The following is a 14,997-nucleotide window of genomic DNA, read 5'->3' on the forward strand; positions in this document are numbered from 1 at the left end:
AGCAGCTTCTGTAGCTCCTGAGGGAAAAAAAAACAAGTGGAAAGTTCTTTAATTTGTTAGAGTTTCAGGCTGTGCTGCACCTCAGGGCCAGGCTCTGCCCCTCTCTGCTCCAGCTGGTGCTTCCCTCTGTGTTTTTTATTTGCAAACCACCTCTCTGACCAGCTTCCACTTTGCTTTAAAAATTCAGCACCACATTTGTGGCTGAAGGGGTTCCAGAGCTGGGGAGAAGGGTTTGAGATGCAATTTGCATCACAGAGGTTTTACAGCAGGGAAATTGTCCCATCCCTCCTGTGCCTGGAGCTGCTAATCTTGTTCTGAACATTGAAAAACTCTTCAGCTTCTCTCATTATACCTAAATTTGATTACTGCTTTGATTTCACACCTCTTTCACGCAGGCTTTTCCTCTCTCCTTGGCTGGAATTCTCTGAAAAGATAAATTTTATCAAGCCTTGGGACAGTTCCCATCATCTATCTCTGCTCCAAATGCTGCTCTTAATTATCTTGGGAACCTGGGCAAGAGGGAAACTGGGAGGAGTTTAGTGAGAAGAAAAGGAAGGTACAGAGGCCGAAGTGTAAATGCAGAGCCTGGGTCACCAGAGTCTGCAGTGTTGTGGGGATCTGGGCCGTGCAAACTGATGTTTTTCTCTGGGAATGGCTGATTCCTTCTGTATCTCCTCCTGAAATTCCTGTGCACGAGGGCTGGTGCTGGAACTGCAGCCACACAAACTCCCCATGGAGCTGTGTGGGACACAGGGGGAATCATTTATTTGCTGCTTTTGATGAAAAGTTGTGACATGAACCTCAGTGTCAGGGAGGTGACACGTTAATGCTGCTGCTGTCAGACAGTGCCCACACACTGTGTCTGGAGACAGCTCAGGAGAAGATGAAGAAAAACCAGGATTAAATCCCATGTGCCACTGAACTCTATCAGAGATAAACTGCTTGGAGTGAAGTCTGTGAAGTGACTGGGGAGAGCTGGATGAAAGGGACAGCTCTGAGAAGTGTGTGGTACGTCAGTGATGTCCTAACACTCATCTTTGCACAGAGATGAAAAAGTATCAGTTTGCATGGCCTGAGTGTCTGGGTGTGGAAACTGTGTGTTGCACAAGCTGTGCTGAGCTCATCTGGCTCTGAAATATCATCTCTGCACCTTAGCCAGGAACAGCATCACAGTTCTGAACAGATTAATAAAAATCAGTCACAACCCAGAAGCAATACACATCTGTGGCAGGTGAGGAGACCAAAAGCTTTCATTATTGTTCAATAAAAAAATCCTCTCTCTTGGCATTAAAATGCTTTAGTTTCAGCTCTGCCCCAGACTATCAATGTCAAGTGTTTCTCTGGCTGTTGGGGGTAGGTTCTCCCCCATAGCTCTCTGCAGGTTGGTGCTAATTAATGATGTTCTGTCAGGTTCAGATGTTTTGGTGCCTGACCAGGGAGTGCAGAACAGGGATTACAAGTGCTGACATTTACTGTACTAGAAAGTCCAAGGGAAAAATTTGTGCCAATTAACACCTTTAACTAGGAGGATCAATTCCTGTTGTGCTTGTACCAGAGTCTGGGCACAGGCAGGGTTTCCAAGGGAAATCTTGGTCCATGTAGGTCTGGGGCTCCCTCCAGGCTGGTCCAGCCCCTCAGGGTGCTCAGGAACAGGGGTTCCCCACAGCCCAGTGCACCCTCCTTAGCCCTGGGGCTCCCAAGGGCAGAGCCATGGCTGAGGCTCTGCAGGAGCAGGCAGGCTCAGCCCTGCTCCAACATGGGATCCCATGGGACAGGGCACGCTGGGATTTGCCCCTGCAGCTACCAGGTGTGTCCAGAGAAACTGCAGGGAGGGGAGACCTCTGTCAGTGGGACCCCTCTGTGCACAGGTGCCCCCACTCCTGGGGTGGCTGTGCCAGCTCCTCCGGGGACCTCCAGCCCTGAGAACCTGGAGCAAGTGGAAACCACAACTTTGCAAATGCTGCCTGTGCCCAATGCAAATGGTAAGAGAACGGGGGTGTGAAAAAAAAATTGTTTATTACAGAATTGTTTATTAACAACAATACAGAACAATTTTAGAATGTAAGAACATTTGCAACAACAACAACAATCCATAGAACATATATACATAAGAACCTACCTAACTAAACTATATTAAATCTATTTGTAGAAGACAAAAGATTCTTAAAGTCTTAAGTCCTAAATCCTATTCTAAATACAAAAAACTGTAGAACAATGTAGAACTGTAGAACTATGTACAAAAGGGTGCCATCGCTGTCTGGAATGTTCATCGGGGTAGAAGAAAAGCAGGTGTCATGGTTACTGCAGTCAGGCACAGACGGCTCTTCCATGTGTCCCCAGGTTGGCACATGTGGGCAAAGCAGGACTCTGCTACCAGAGCTGAGCTTGGCTGGGTCTGGAACGGAGCTTGAGTGGCCCGAAGAGAGGACAGGGCAGGCAGTGTGTGGCCACCAGACTCCAGTTTGCGAGGTACCACGTCCCTGAGCAGGAACCAGCCTAGCTCCAGTCTGGCAGCAGGGGACCCACTCTGCCTGTGGGGATCACGTGCCTGTCCTGCTGCTGGCATTGTTCTTCACCCCAAAATCATGTCCTCTTCCTCATCTTTTACATCAACATCCATGTCCTCAATGTGATCTTCCACCTCCACTTCCATGTCCTCCTCTTCCTCATAAACATCCACCTCCATCTCTTCATCCACATCCACCTCCATCTCTTCATCCATATCTGTATCCACCTCCATCTCTTCTCCAGTCTCTTCCTCCATTTCCACATCCTCTACTGTAGGACTCGGGACATCCACCTCCATCTCCTCCACTCTGTCCATGGCAGCCTGCAGAGGTGGCAAAACCTCAGAGTGGGGTCCCTGTCCCACACCATCCCCACAGAGCTGCAGCCCACTCGGGCAGCTGGAGGTGTCCACCTCCATGGAATGGCACCATACCTCCCTCAGCTGACAAATTAGACAAAGGATAAACGTGAGCATCTTGAAGTGAGGGGTGACAAAATGCAGGCACCAGGGAGCTCTCAGCACTGATGGGAGTAGCAGAGGGCAGGTGGCAAGAAGGGCGGCAAGAACAATCACGAGGGTGAGCAGGCGCAGACTGAACGGTGGGCTGACACAAGGGCCAGTGGTTGAGTTGTGCTCTTTGCTGGGGGGTGGCAGTTCCAGTTGGAACGTGGGATGTGACATCACACAGATTCCAAGATTCCAGGGTCAACAGAAGTGGTCACTGGGGATCCCTGAGTGGTTGGGCTTGAAACAGACCCTGAAGATCATCTTGTTCCAAGCTGAGCAATCTCCCCCCAGACCTTGGGGGAGCCCTGTTCCCAAGGATGGGGCATGCACAGCCTCTGTGCCCAGCCTGGGCAGTGCCTCAGCACCCTCAGTGTAAAACAGCAGCTTCCTTAGATCCACCTTCAATCAGCCTCCTGCAGTGGAAAGCCATCCCCCTTGCCCTGTCACCACAGGCCCTGGTGAACACTCTGTCCCCTTCTTTCCTGTGGGACCCTCCCAGTCCTGCACAGCCACAGTGGGGCCTCCCAGTGTCTCCTCTTTTCAGGCTGAGCATCCCCAGTCCCACTTGGACAGCAGTCGGTCAGATCAGGGGATGTCAAAGCTGAAGGGTAGCAAATGGCATCAGGAACTGAGAGATGGAAGCTTTAGACCCAGATTTGCCTCTAAATATACAAAATTAATAACAGTGGAGGGGAAGATGGTGGGACACTTGTTCTGTTCTAACTGGTCACTTTTATTTTTTTCTTCTCTTTTGTCATGCTGACGGTTTTTCTGTTTGAAATGAAGCTTGGCACAATGTGCACTGTCTTCTCCATTTGTGAAACACCAAGCAGAGTCTGGGCAGGCTGATGATGCAGAGCAAAACCTGCAAATATACTGGTGATCCTGAGCCTGGGTGTGCAGCTAAACCCAGCCAAAAGTAATTTCTGGAAAGTCAAGTCTGGTTTACATTTTCTTGAGTTTGGCTATGCCAACTTTACCGGTCATTTATAAAAAAGCAAATAAAAAGTTCAAACCAAAACAGACAAAAACCCAAATAAACAAACCCACGCAAACCAATCAAACAGATAAAAAACCCCAAATAAAACCAAAGGGAATGAGGAGTTAGTGTTAGTTGTGAGGATATCGCAGCAGGCAAATGGCTGCTTCCCACAGAATCACCATAAAAAGCCCCATAAAACAGCTGCTCCAAAATATACCCAACAGGAGAAAAATAAAAAGTGATACATGGCAACTTTGGGGGCAGCTCCACATTAAGGTGAAGGATGAGCAGTGGTTCAGATCAGCATTCCCCACCCTCCAGGCTGCTGTTTCCTCCTGATGAAAGACCTTTGCAGGACTGTGGCCCCTCTCAGTGCAGTGTAAATCATCCCCACAGCTCTCAGCTGAGCCACTGGCATTTCCAGAGTGACATCCAGGCTCCATCCTGAGCATCTGTGGAAGGTCCTGAGCATCTTCATGCCTGGAACCACAAAACAGCTCAGGCTCTCCCTGGACTGGGTTTTTAGGGGAGGTTTCCATATCCCTGTGAGATCTGTTCATCCCTCAACACATCTGACTTTATGTACAATGATGCATCTGGGTTCCTTCCTTGCTCCTGTGTGCCAGTGAGGAAGCATCCATGTGAATGGAGGATGTTGTGCACAGGAACATTTATTCCTGGATTGCCATTTTGCTTCACTGTCACTCAGCTGAACATGGTCCCTTTCTAAGAGGGACTTACAAGAAATGTGTAGGAATTTTGGCTCTGAGAGGAGCAGAAAGCACATTTTCTACACCCCATTCCCAGCAGATGCAGTTTTCCTGGCAGAACAGTGATTGCCATTCATCTTCCTGGGAAGAAAGTGGAGACCCATTCAGACATCACAGATTCAGCTGATCTTTGGCTTTGTGTCCCTCATTTCACATGTCCAGTTTCAAGGGCCATTAAAAGAGGCTCATGTTTGCCTTGCTACCCAGAAGTGCTGTAGTTATTTCCAGGAGAAAATAAAAAATTGATTGTCCTCTGGTGTGGTAGAAATCCCACCACAATTGTGACTCTGAGAGCAAAGACAGCCTGTGCTTTTTGGGGCTGTAACAGCTGAGAGTGTGGCAGAGCAGTTTTTATATTATTTTTAGAGTGCTGAAAACATTGTTCCCGAAACAATCTTTCTCTCCTGTCTTCTGTCATAAACTGTGGAACAGAGAAAATGGAAAGGAGCTGAGGTTTGTTTAAATTGGCTGGGGTTTTTAAAGTCTTAAAATAGTGTCAGCTTGATGCATGATACTTTAGAAATTGGATTAGTAGCACCTATTTCATCCCACCAGAGAGGTGGGATTTAAAACTTCCAACAACAGAAACACTGGATGTGAGAGAGCTCAGTTTTCCACCCCTCACACAAGTATCTTGCTGTACAATTTTAGGCAGCTCAGCCATATATATTAAAATATTGCTGCAAACAACAACAGAATGAAAATGTTCCACCAAATGGGAAAAATAAGAAAAGTGGGTGGCAGCCCTTTCTGAAGAGCTTGTGTTGATTTTGCAAAGTTGGATGCAAACAAGGTTTGCCATATTTCTTTCCTAGAAAATGTAGGTATTTAATAGAAATCTGTGTCTGAGGCTGCTGAGTTGGGTATGATTTTAGATCTGGGAGGAGCAGAACAGGTTCCAGAGAAGCTGTGGTTGTGTCACCCTTGGCAGTGCTCAAGGCCAGGTTGGATGGGGCTTGGAACAACCTGGTCTAGGGGTAGTGTCCTGAACATGGTGAGTCCATGAAAAGAAATTTTTGGTTTTCCTGAGATGCTGCCCTTGCAAGGGGAGCTCACAAATACCCCACATAGTTTGAAATGCCCTGAGCAGAACCCAGCTGTGCTTTCTCACAGGTGATGAGGGATTTTCACTTGTATTTTATGGGGGATTTTCAGAGGGCAGTGCAAGAGCAGCTGAGAGTGTTTGACAGGCAGAGAGGGCCAGTGTGGCAGCAGCTTAATGCAATGGAGCTTTTCCTTCTGTGATCCTGTATAACCTGAGGCACTCTGGGGCTCTTGGACCCGGCAGCTGGGCAAGTTAATCATTGGAACAAGTGATAAATTAACCTGCTCCACTCTCCTTAGCATGGCTGTGATGAGCATTAAGTAAACCAGTGAGCCCTTGCCAAGGTGGGAGCTTGTTCTTAGCCAGGGAGGAGGGAGAAAATATTGCTTGGAGTAAATAAAGCAACTTTGCTTCCCCAGGAAGAGGAAAAGCAGCAATTAAATATGTGAGTGCTGCATGGAATAATTTGCACAAGGACATATCTTGTCTGCTATGCAGGAATGTTCCCAATCAACCATGCTTCTCCTGACCTTTATTTTTCTGTATTTTCTACCACATCATATAAGAGACTCTTGATTTAAAAAAACCAAAACAAACACCTTGGGGGGAGGCATTTCTTCCTTTCTTCAGAGTGCCTCTTTCTTTTGTTCCCTCCAGAGCTCTCACTTCATTTCTGCTGTTCCTCGGAGCACAGGCTTACCTCTTTCCTGATTCCCTGGGCTTGTTTTGCCTCTGGGTGTCATGAACACTATTAATTGTGGGGTTTTTCTTCCATCTTAAGTCTGTCTCTTCAAGTGGTTTACCTTCATTTACCTGTTCGAGTGATGGATTTTTCTCACCTTTTATTACTTAGTGCTTTTTCTTCATTCTCTAAACCCAACTTCTCCCCTGCCCTGTGGCTGTTAGATGCCATTATAGGAGCATTCATTCTTTCTCTACTGGTTGTCTGAGCTTTCACAGGGAGCTGAGAGCTCTTTGGGCTTAAACTTGACTCACTTCAGTGCCTTCCTTGATGCTGCCTGTGTACTTGGACACTTTAAGGGAATAAAGTCTCAGTGTGGAGATTACAGCTGTGAAATAATGGCTCTTTTGAAGAAGACAAGAATGCTGTTGTCAATCTTTTCAAGGATAAACTGAGCACCTTCTTTTGGGGAGAACCAGGCTCAGCTCAGCACAGAGGTGGCTGATGCAGGTACCCAGGTTTGGAGGGAAGGGTGCAGCTCCTGGGGGTGTGTTTGTGGGGGGCTGTAAGGTTTGTGTGGGGTCCCTGGAGCAGTGGGAACACCTCACTGGGAGATGCACCTCAGGAAATGGGTGCACAAAGGGCCTGAAGTGTGACCAGCTTTGGTGAAGGGTTCCATAGGAAAAAATATTTTTACTGGGATTTTGACAATTTGAAGCTCCTTCTCATATCCTTTGCCTAATGAACATTCCCCCTTTGCCAGAGTGTGGGAAATCCTGAGTTCACACTATGAAAACCCCTGATAATTATAATTTTTTTCTATTTTTCAATGGTGTCATCCCAGCAGGAGTCAGAGAAAGAGAATTTGTGTGACCTGCCTGTCTTTGACTTTGTGACAGGAACAATGCCATGAGGAAGCTGGTCAGAGGAACATCACTGCTCTGTCCTTAATTTTCCTGCACAACTGAGGATGATTTAAGGACCAAGGCACAGCCAAGACCTTTCCTCCTCCTGTGCTCATCAAGCAATCAGTGCCTCATCACACCTCAGCTTCAAACTCTCGTTTGCATCTGGCTGACCTTGACTGCCCTCCCTGGATGGGAAGATGAAGAGGTGGAAGTGTGAAAGATTGGGATTTTATGGGTGAGTTGTGAAATAGTGTCTGGTGCAGGCTGGTTCTGTGGAAACATCGTGTGCTGCGCCATGGAGGATGAGAGTAAATGGATTAAACAGGAGATAAAAAGGGCAAGGCACCTGGTTAGCTGCTGTTGAAGAAAATGGTGGGAAAAAAAAAAAACATGTAAGAAATATGTCAGAGATGGTCATTAACTGCCCTGCAGGGTCAGAGCTCCTTTAGTAATTGGCCATGTAGTGAATACTAGAAATGATTTTAAAAGTTCCTAAGGGACTGAGGGCTTTTAGTGAATGGTTGGGGGAAACAAAGGAATACTGTTTCTGGCAGAACTTTTATTATAATTTAAGCATCATCCTCTTTCTGAGATAACAGCTGCTTTGAATAAACTGAAATATCTTCTCCATTAGCTCTGGCAGGAGCTGGATAAAGCTCTCATTCAGGTAAACTTTAACAATGTCTGTAGAATAATAAATTTAATGAGAGTCATCAAACGTATTGTATGAGTAAGGATTGTGCTTAGGGCAAGAAGAAAGAGTAATTAGGAGTGGACAAAACATGAATTATAGTGGGGAAATTATAATTTATGGTGGTTTAGGGGGGATATTTAACTAAGCTGAGATAAAAATCTACCTTGGTTGCAGGCTAAGCTTTATAACAGAATTCTACTAGAGCAAATGTAGTAGTCCTGGGCTCCAGACAGACCTTTAGATACAAGTTTACCTCTGGTTTGAGAAAGCTCAGGGCTTGAGCAGCATTTTATGGCTTTGCTCTTGACCCTGGGGCTATAAATGCTCCTGTAAAATTAATGCTAAAGTTATAGCTTCTACAAATTTCTAAGAGTTCCCATGGAGAAAGGTCCACCTGGACTTTGGGGACAGTTTCTCAGAGCAGAACATTTCAAGGTGCCATTAAACTGCATTCAAACTCCCTTTTATTGGGGCATAAATTTCACAGCCTGGTCTATTAGCCTGACACGTTCTTTGAGAAGAGACAAACTTTACAAGCCACTTTAAAAATAATTTCACTGCCAGGTTTGCAGCTCTGAGAACATTAATAAACTGAAATGGCTTTTCACCCTGCAGTAGCCGCTAAGTAATAATGATTATCTGTAGGCAGACTAATGAAACCAGCTGTTAACAACCTAATGAGAATTTTTACCAGCCCTCTGCTCCACAGACACATCCCTTTTCTGTCCCTGATTTTCCTGCACCCAGTGTTCCCCAGAGAAATTTAGTGTTGTTTGATGTTCAGGTAAAAACTGCTTTATTTTGTAGGAGTGGTGATGCTTCACCTGGGCTGCTGCCATGCTGGGGTCACATCACAAAGTCCAGTTTCTACAGGAGCTGGGCAGCATGGAGAGCTTTGATAGCACAGCATGGCAAAGCTGGAGTGGAGCATTCTGGTTTAGTGTGCCCCTCAGTGGCAGACAGCATCAGTAATTGATAAATCTTGATTTCAAAGATAAGGTGTTGCTGTTTTGGCTCTAACCTTAGGTTGCTTTCAACACAGTTTTCCCTGGCACTTAAGATACTGGTTTTTTCTTGCTTTCAGTACTCTGTCATTCCAGATGACCTTTAAAGGTCCCTTCCAACCCAAACCATTCCATAATTCTTTGGATACGTGATGAATAGCAACATGTATTTTACCCTTATTATGGATGATATTACATCATGTCTGGCCTTTTGGGGCTCTTTCTTCTCCAGGTCCTTGTGACTACACTCACTCCTATATGCTCTTAATTTTTTCTGTTGCTTACCAGTGAGCATTTTCAGTTCTGCCCCCCATGTTTAGAGCAAGTTTTCTGTGACTCACTGCACCAGACACCAGGTCAGTTCAAAGAGCATTAGGAAGTATCCAGCTGTATTTCCCCTTCTTCCTTCTGTGTACATGCTGCTGTTTTGAGCACTCTGGCTTTCTGAGCTCCCTCACATGTCTTGATCCTTTTCTGGATACCCAGAGGGATATCAGGATTAAATCCCAGCTCTGAGGTCTGGCTTTTGAAGAGCCTCAGTCATCCTCTCCCACTCATCTCATCCCAGCCTTGATGGAAATATGCCTTCATGGGATTGTTGTTCAGCTTTGGGGCATTCTGGCACTGCTGTTCAGTGAAAGTTTTTGAGACTTTGAAAGGTTTCCTGGTGCGGCAATGACAATCCTCAATCCTAATGCTTGATGCTTGCAGTTGCCTGAGTTGTGAAACCTCCTGAAAAACATTGTTTGTTCTTTTCTCCTTGACTTTTCCTTGACTGTTTTCATCAACAGATTAGGAGGTTTGGGGATATCTTTTCAAAGGGAATTTCAATTAATCTCCTGTCTGGCATTTCAAAGGGGAACAGTGGTTTGGGGTTTTTTTTAACCAGCACCTGCTTACCATCCAATTAGCTAACTGCCTTTAATTAACCATAATATATTCCAGGAGAGCAAAATAACAAGGGAACAAAATCAAGTGGTGACAACTCTGTGACTGAACCTGGTGCAGGATTCTGGGCAGCTCTGTAACCCTTTGCTGGCCACTTTGAGCTCTGCCATGCAGTGCCTTGGGTTTCTGGGGAGGGAAAAGCATCCAGTCACTCAGCTCCAGGTTCACATCTGCAAATCCAGAGGCCAGTGGGTATTTCTCTCTGTGGGATTTGCACACTGGATGCCCCATAGGATTCTGGTTGTGAGCTTTCCTCAAAAACGTGGTGAGATGAGGTGTGCAGGACTCATTTCTTCAGAAGAGCAGGAGAAACCTCTGAAGGCCTCCCCTAAAGGGCCTCCTTACCCAGCAGTCTGACACAGATTTACTTCTGAAGAGCTTTGTAATTTGTCCTTATTATGTTCTATGTGTGATTTAATGAAAGCCTTTTTCTCTTCTGTAATTGAGCTCTTAATCTCATCTGAAAAGCAGAGCACAATCCTTTCAGAGATGGTGTTTGAGTAACAGCCAGTTTGTGTTTCCTCTGCTGTGGTGCTGCTCATGGAGCTGCTCACTCCTGATTTAAGAACAGAAAATAAACAGATTTCTCTGAGTCAAAAATACATCAGTGATGCCACACAGAGTAGGTTTGAATAGAAACCTCTTTTTTCTATTGGGCAAGAGATCTTTCAAGCAAGATCTTTCCTGGTTCTGCAAAGAATATGAAGGAGTGAGTTTTCCTTAGTGAGCACCTGAGGCCTCATGCAGGTGATGCTCAAAAAATGGCACATGGGCTTGGCAGCTGTCAGCAAAACAACTGGCTCTGGGTAGGTAAAAGTTGGCAGGAGATAAGAGTGGAAAGTCAAAACAACAGGATGCTGAAAAACTTGTAAGAGGAATAATGACTTCGGTGACAATCCCTCCATCTTAAAGCTTCAAAAAGCATTTTTACAAAAATCCACAAAAATGTCCCGATTATGATCAGTCTGATCTCCCTAAATAGCATTTTACAATCAGAATTAGGAGTTGAGAGACACTAAAGAAGGCTTAGCGGAGGATTTTTCATTGTGACCTTAGTACATATTTTTTACTGTGCTGTAGTTTGGAAGGAGACCCCAAGATCCAGCTCAGCCAGGGGAGACCCTGTTGATCTAAACACTCCCCAGGCCTGCTGTGGGACTGACCCAGTACCAGAGTCTGTAGGGAACTGGGTAAAATACTTCCCACTAGAAAACACTTGAAGCTTGATCCACAGTTCCCAGTTCAGACCACAGGCCGTGCTGGCAGTGACCAGTTTGCTGCCTGCTCTGTGCAGAGCTGGTGGCTGTGAGTGGCAGAGCTGTGGGGTGAACAGGCTGGTGGCTTTTTGGGGCACTCAGAACCTTCCATCTCTACTGCTTTGTCCCCACTAGAGAGTGGATTTTCCCAGAGAAATACCTGGAGAGTGGGAAGGATGAAGAGCAAATAATTCCCTGCCAGTGGATGCTGTGCTTGTTGCAAACACGTGAGTTACATCTGGTAGGAGTCCTTGCTGTCAACCCTCAGGGATTCCAGGCTGAGATCAGCTCAGTTCTGTCATTTGCCAGGGGAGTGAGGATCAGACTCTGCACCACACCTCCAGAGCTGGGGACGAGTGGGTTGAATCACATCCAGAGCCAGAATGAGGAATGGGCGGTGTTTTGTCTTGCCATGCACAGCAGATATCCTAATTTAAAGCTGTGCTGTCTTCCCAGATTCTGCTTCTTCCTCTGAGAAGACCCATCCATTTTGATCCTGTTCCTTTCCACCCATCCCTCTAAAGATCTCCATTACTGGAGTAATTGGCACTATTGGATCAACCTTTGATGTGATGAGCAGTGGATTTTTGTAGTCAACATGCCAATTTAAAGGGCCACAAATAAAAGATCAATTACTTCTTTCCTGGAGAAGAAATTAAAGTAAAATCTTACCATGTAATGGGCTGAGTGTACAAAGCTAAAGAGGTAGAAGATTTAAATGAGACTGTCTCCTGAGAGGAGTCAATTTGTCAATTTAGCAAATTAGAGAGAATATGCTTTCACCTTTGAAGCAGTCAGGTACCAAAATGATGCCACTTGGAGTAGGCAGGGCTGGGAATTGCTCCCATAGGCTTTGACAGATCTGTTCACACAAGAGCCCTGGAAGCAGGGCCTGGAGAGACAGCTGGTCAAGGGCAATGTCTCTGCCTGATTTTACAGCATGTTTGACAGAGCTTTCCCTTCTCTTTGCAGCCCTGTGTGTGGTGTGCTGGGTGGGACCATCCTGCCACACGCTGCCTGCCCGGTGGCACCGGGGTGGCTTTGCACCAGGCCCCTGGGCCTGCAAGGCCCCTGTGCCCTCAGCCAGAACTGTGACAGGTTAGAGGGAATTTAAGGAGTTCTCAGCAGCATCAAAGGCCCTGTGAGAAGTAATTAGTGCTGTGAGGTGAAATTAGAGGGTTTAATGCTTTTTGGCAGAGGATCAGGTGCTGCTGTACAAACTCCCACCCAGAGTGTGGCAGCCCAAGGCATCAGGCAGAGGGGATGAGGTCCCACGCGGCTTTTTGTCCAAAATCAGCCTAAACCACCTTCCCTCCTAATGCAAATAACTTCTTTTTGGTGCCTTCTTCCAGAAACAGGGAAAAAATTGAGAGAGGGGGACCACCAGCCCTGAAATGCTGAGAAAAAAGAGCTCTGTTCTACAGGGATGCTGTGGAGGGGGCTGGAGTCAGCGTGTGCCAACTGGCGAGTCCCTCCTGCAACTGCTAACGTGCTCCTGATTTTATTTAATTAATTAGCAGCGGGGGGAGAATGTGTAATCAGGGCTGTGCTGCTGGAGTAACAGGAAACAAGACGTTCTCTGGGTGCTGGAGCTGCTCTCAGGTACTCATGGCTGTGCTCGCCAAGGTAACAGGGCAGTGACTCAGAGGAGGAGCAGCTGCTGGCACCCTGCCAGCCCAGCACTTGGATTTTGCTGCTCCCAAGGTCCCTGCAGCAGCTTTCCAACCAGGAATGGTGTGGAAAAGGGTGCCGAGCCCATGGGATGTGATGAGATGAATTTTCCACATTGCAATGTAAAATACTTTCTTCCTTTTCAGTCTCAGGGAAATTATCTATTATTTGATTTCTGGTACCTCTTAGTTTGGTTAATTCCTGCTAGTCCCCTTCATGTTCCCTTGAATACTAAAAAGAGGCTAATACTAAATACTTGACAGAATCAGAAAAAGGTTTGGGGATATTTGAAAACCAACATGAAACCATCATGTATTGCTGCCCTCCCTTAATTAAAGTTTCTTCCTTTTTATTTTATATTTTTTGGGGTGATCTTTTCACCTCTTTTTTTTTTTCTTCTCACTGTGCTGCTGCTATCTCACTGCCAAGCTCACAAAGGAACCCCAAGAAATCAGCCAGCCAAGCAGATAAGAAATCAGATATTTTAGAGCACAAAGGTTTAATAAATACAGAGAACTTGGGGAAAAAAAAGGATTTGCAAAATGGTGGGAAGCTGCTAAGGTTAAAAGAAAGGGGATTTGGGATGGGATTACAAAGGGGAAACCCTTTTCTGAAGAGAAATAAAATACCTTGTGCTCTAAAAATATTTTATTAATTCAGGGCAATTATAGAGAAGGAATAAGAATTTGCATTGGGTAAATGAGAAACCCTTACAGCCAGTGGACTCTGTTCAGAGCCCATTGCAAAGCTGTGCCTGGTGCATTTAGGCTCTGATTTTCCCATTGTTTTTTGGTCTCTTTCACATGAGGAATAACAGGGAAGATCTCTGACCCAGAAAGCATTTAACAAGCTGTGGTAGGTAGGACTTGCAGGGTCCAGCTGGCTGCTGACCCTCATGGTGGCTTTGCTCCCCATGTCTGTGGAACTGAGCTTCTTTCTGGCCTGTTAGAGAAGAGCCAATCTTTAATGAAAATTCAGTTACTCCAGCCTCATTAGCCCGGATCGTATTTCACTGTTCCCTGGAAGGCAGGCAGAGGTGGGACTTGTGCTTGCTTCATTACAAATGCAAAATGCCACCGGGTGGTTGCTCTCAGGAACAGACAGTGCCTTACACTCCAGCGTTTGTTCTCGTGGAATGCAAAACCCTCCCCCAGATCCATCCCAATGACTCCATCAGCCACCCCAGACAGGGCAGGTCTCTGCCCACCCTTTGCCCTGGCAGTGCTGATCCCTCCTGGTGATGCCCTCCCCTTCTCCTGGCAGCGTGGGGGGGATGCAGAGCTGGGCTCAGGGAACCACAGGGCTTGAGGGTTGCTGTGTCCTGGCATTGTGTTGATAAAAATTAATGAACCATGTAGCTCTTGTCTCTCAATTGTTGTACTCTGGCTGCTTGCTGGAATTGGTAGAGGATGTGGAGCTGCTGGAGTCAGTCCAAAGGAGGCTGTGAAAATGCTCAAAGGGCTGGAGCGGCTGGGACTGTTCGGTTTGGAGAAGAGAAAGCTCCAGGGAGATCTTTGAGCTCCTTCCAATGCCTGAAGGTGCTCGAGGAGACCTGGAGAGGGACTTTGGACAAGGGTCTAAAGTGACAGAACAAGGCGGAGTGGGTTCAGCCTGACAGAGGACAGGTTTAGATGGATATCGGGAGGAAATTATTTTCTGTGAGGGCAGTAAGGCCCTGGTACAGGCTGCCAAGAAAAGCTGTGGCTGCCCCATCCCTGGAGGTGTTCCAGGCCAGTTGCACAGTGCTTGGATGAACCTGGGATAATGGAAGGCAGGGGGGATGGAATGAGATGGTCATTCAGTTCCTTACTAACACAAACTGTTCTGGAATTCTATGACTGGGCTGCTGAACCCAGCCAAAAGAAGAGCTACATTGCTGAGGTTAAGTGAAGAAGGGGATTAAAACCACCTGTGTTTGCACTTTCAGTCCCTTCCAACATCAATTAAGATTGTTCTGATAAAGACCCGGGCAGTGCTCAAACAGCTGCTGAAGTTGTTCCCAGCTGTATCTCTGGGTAGGA

Source organism: Melozone crissalis, unplaced genomic scaffold (assembly GCF_028551555.1).
Source record: "Melozone crissalis strain CALT ecotype California unplaced genomic scaffold, PUWL_Pcris_2 ptg000044l_1, whole genome shotgun sequence".
Lineage (NCBI taxonomy): Eukaryota > Metazoa > Chordata > Aves > Passeriformes > Passerellidae > Melozone > Melozone crissalis.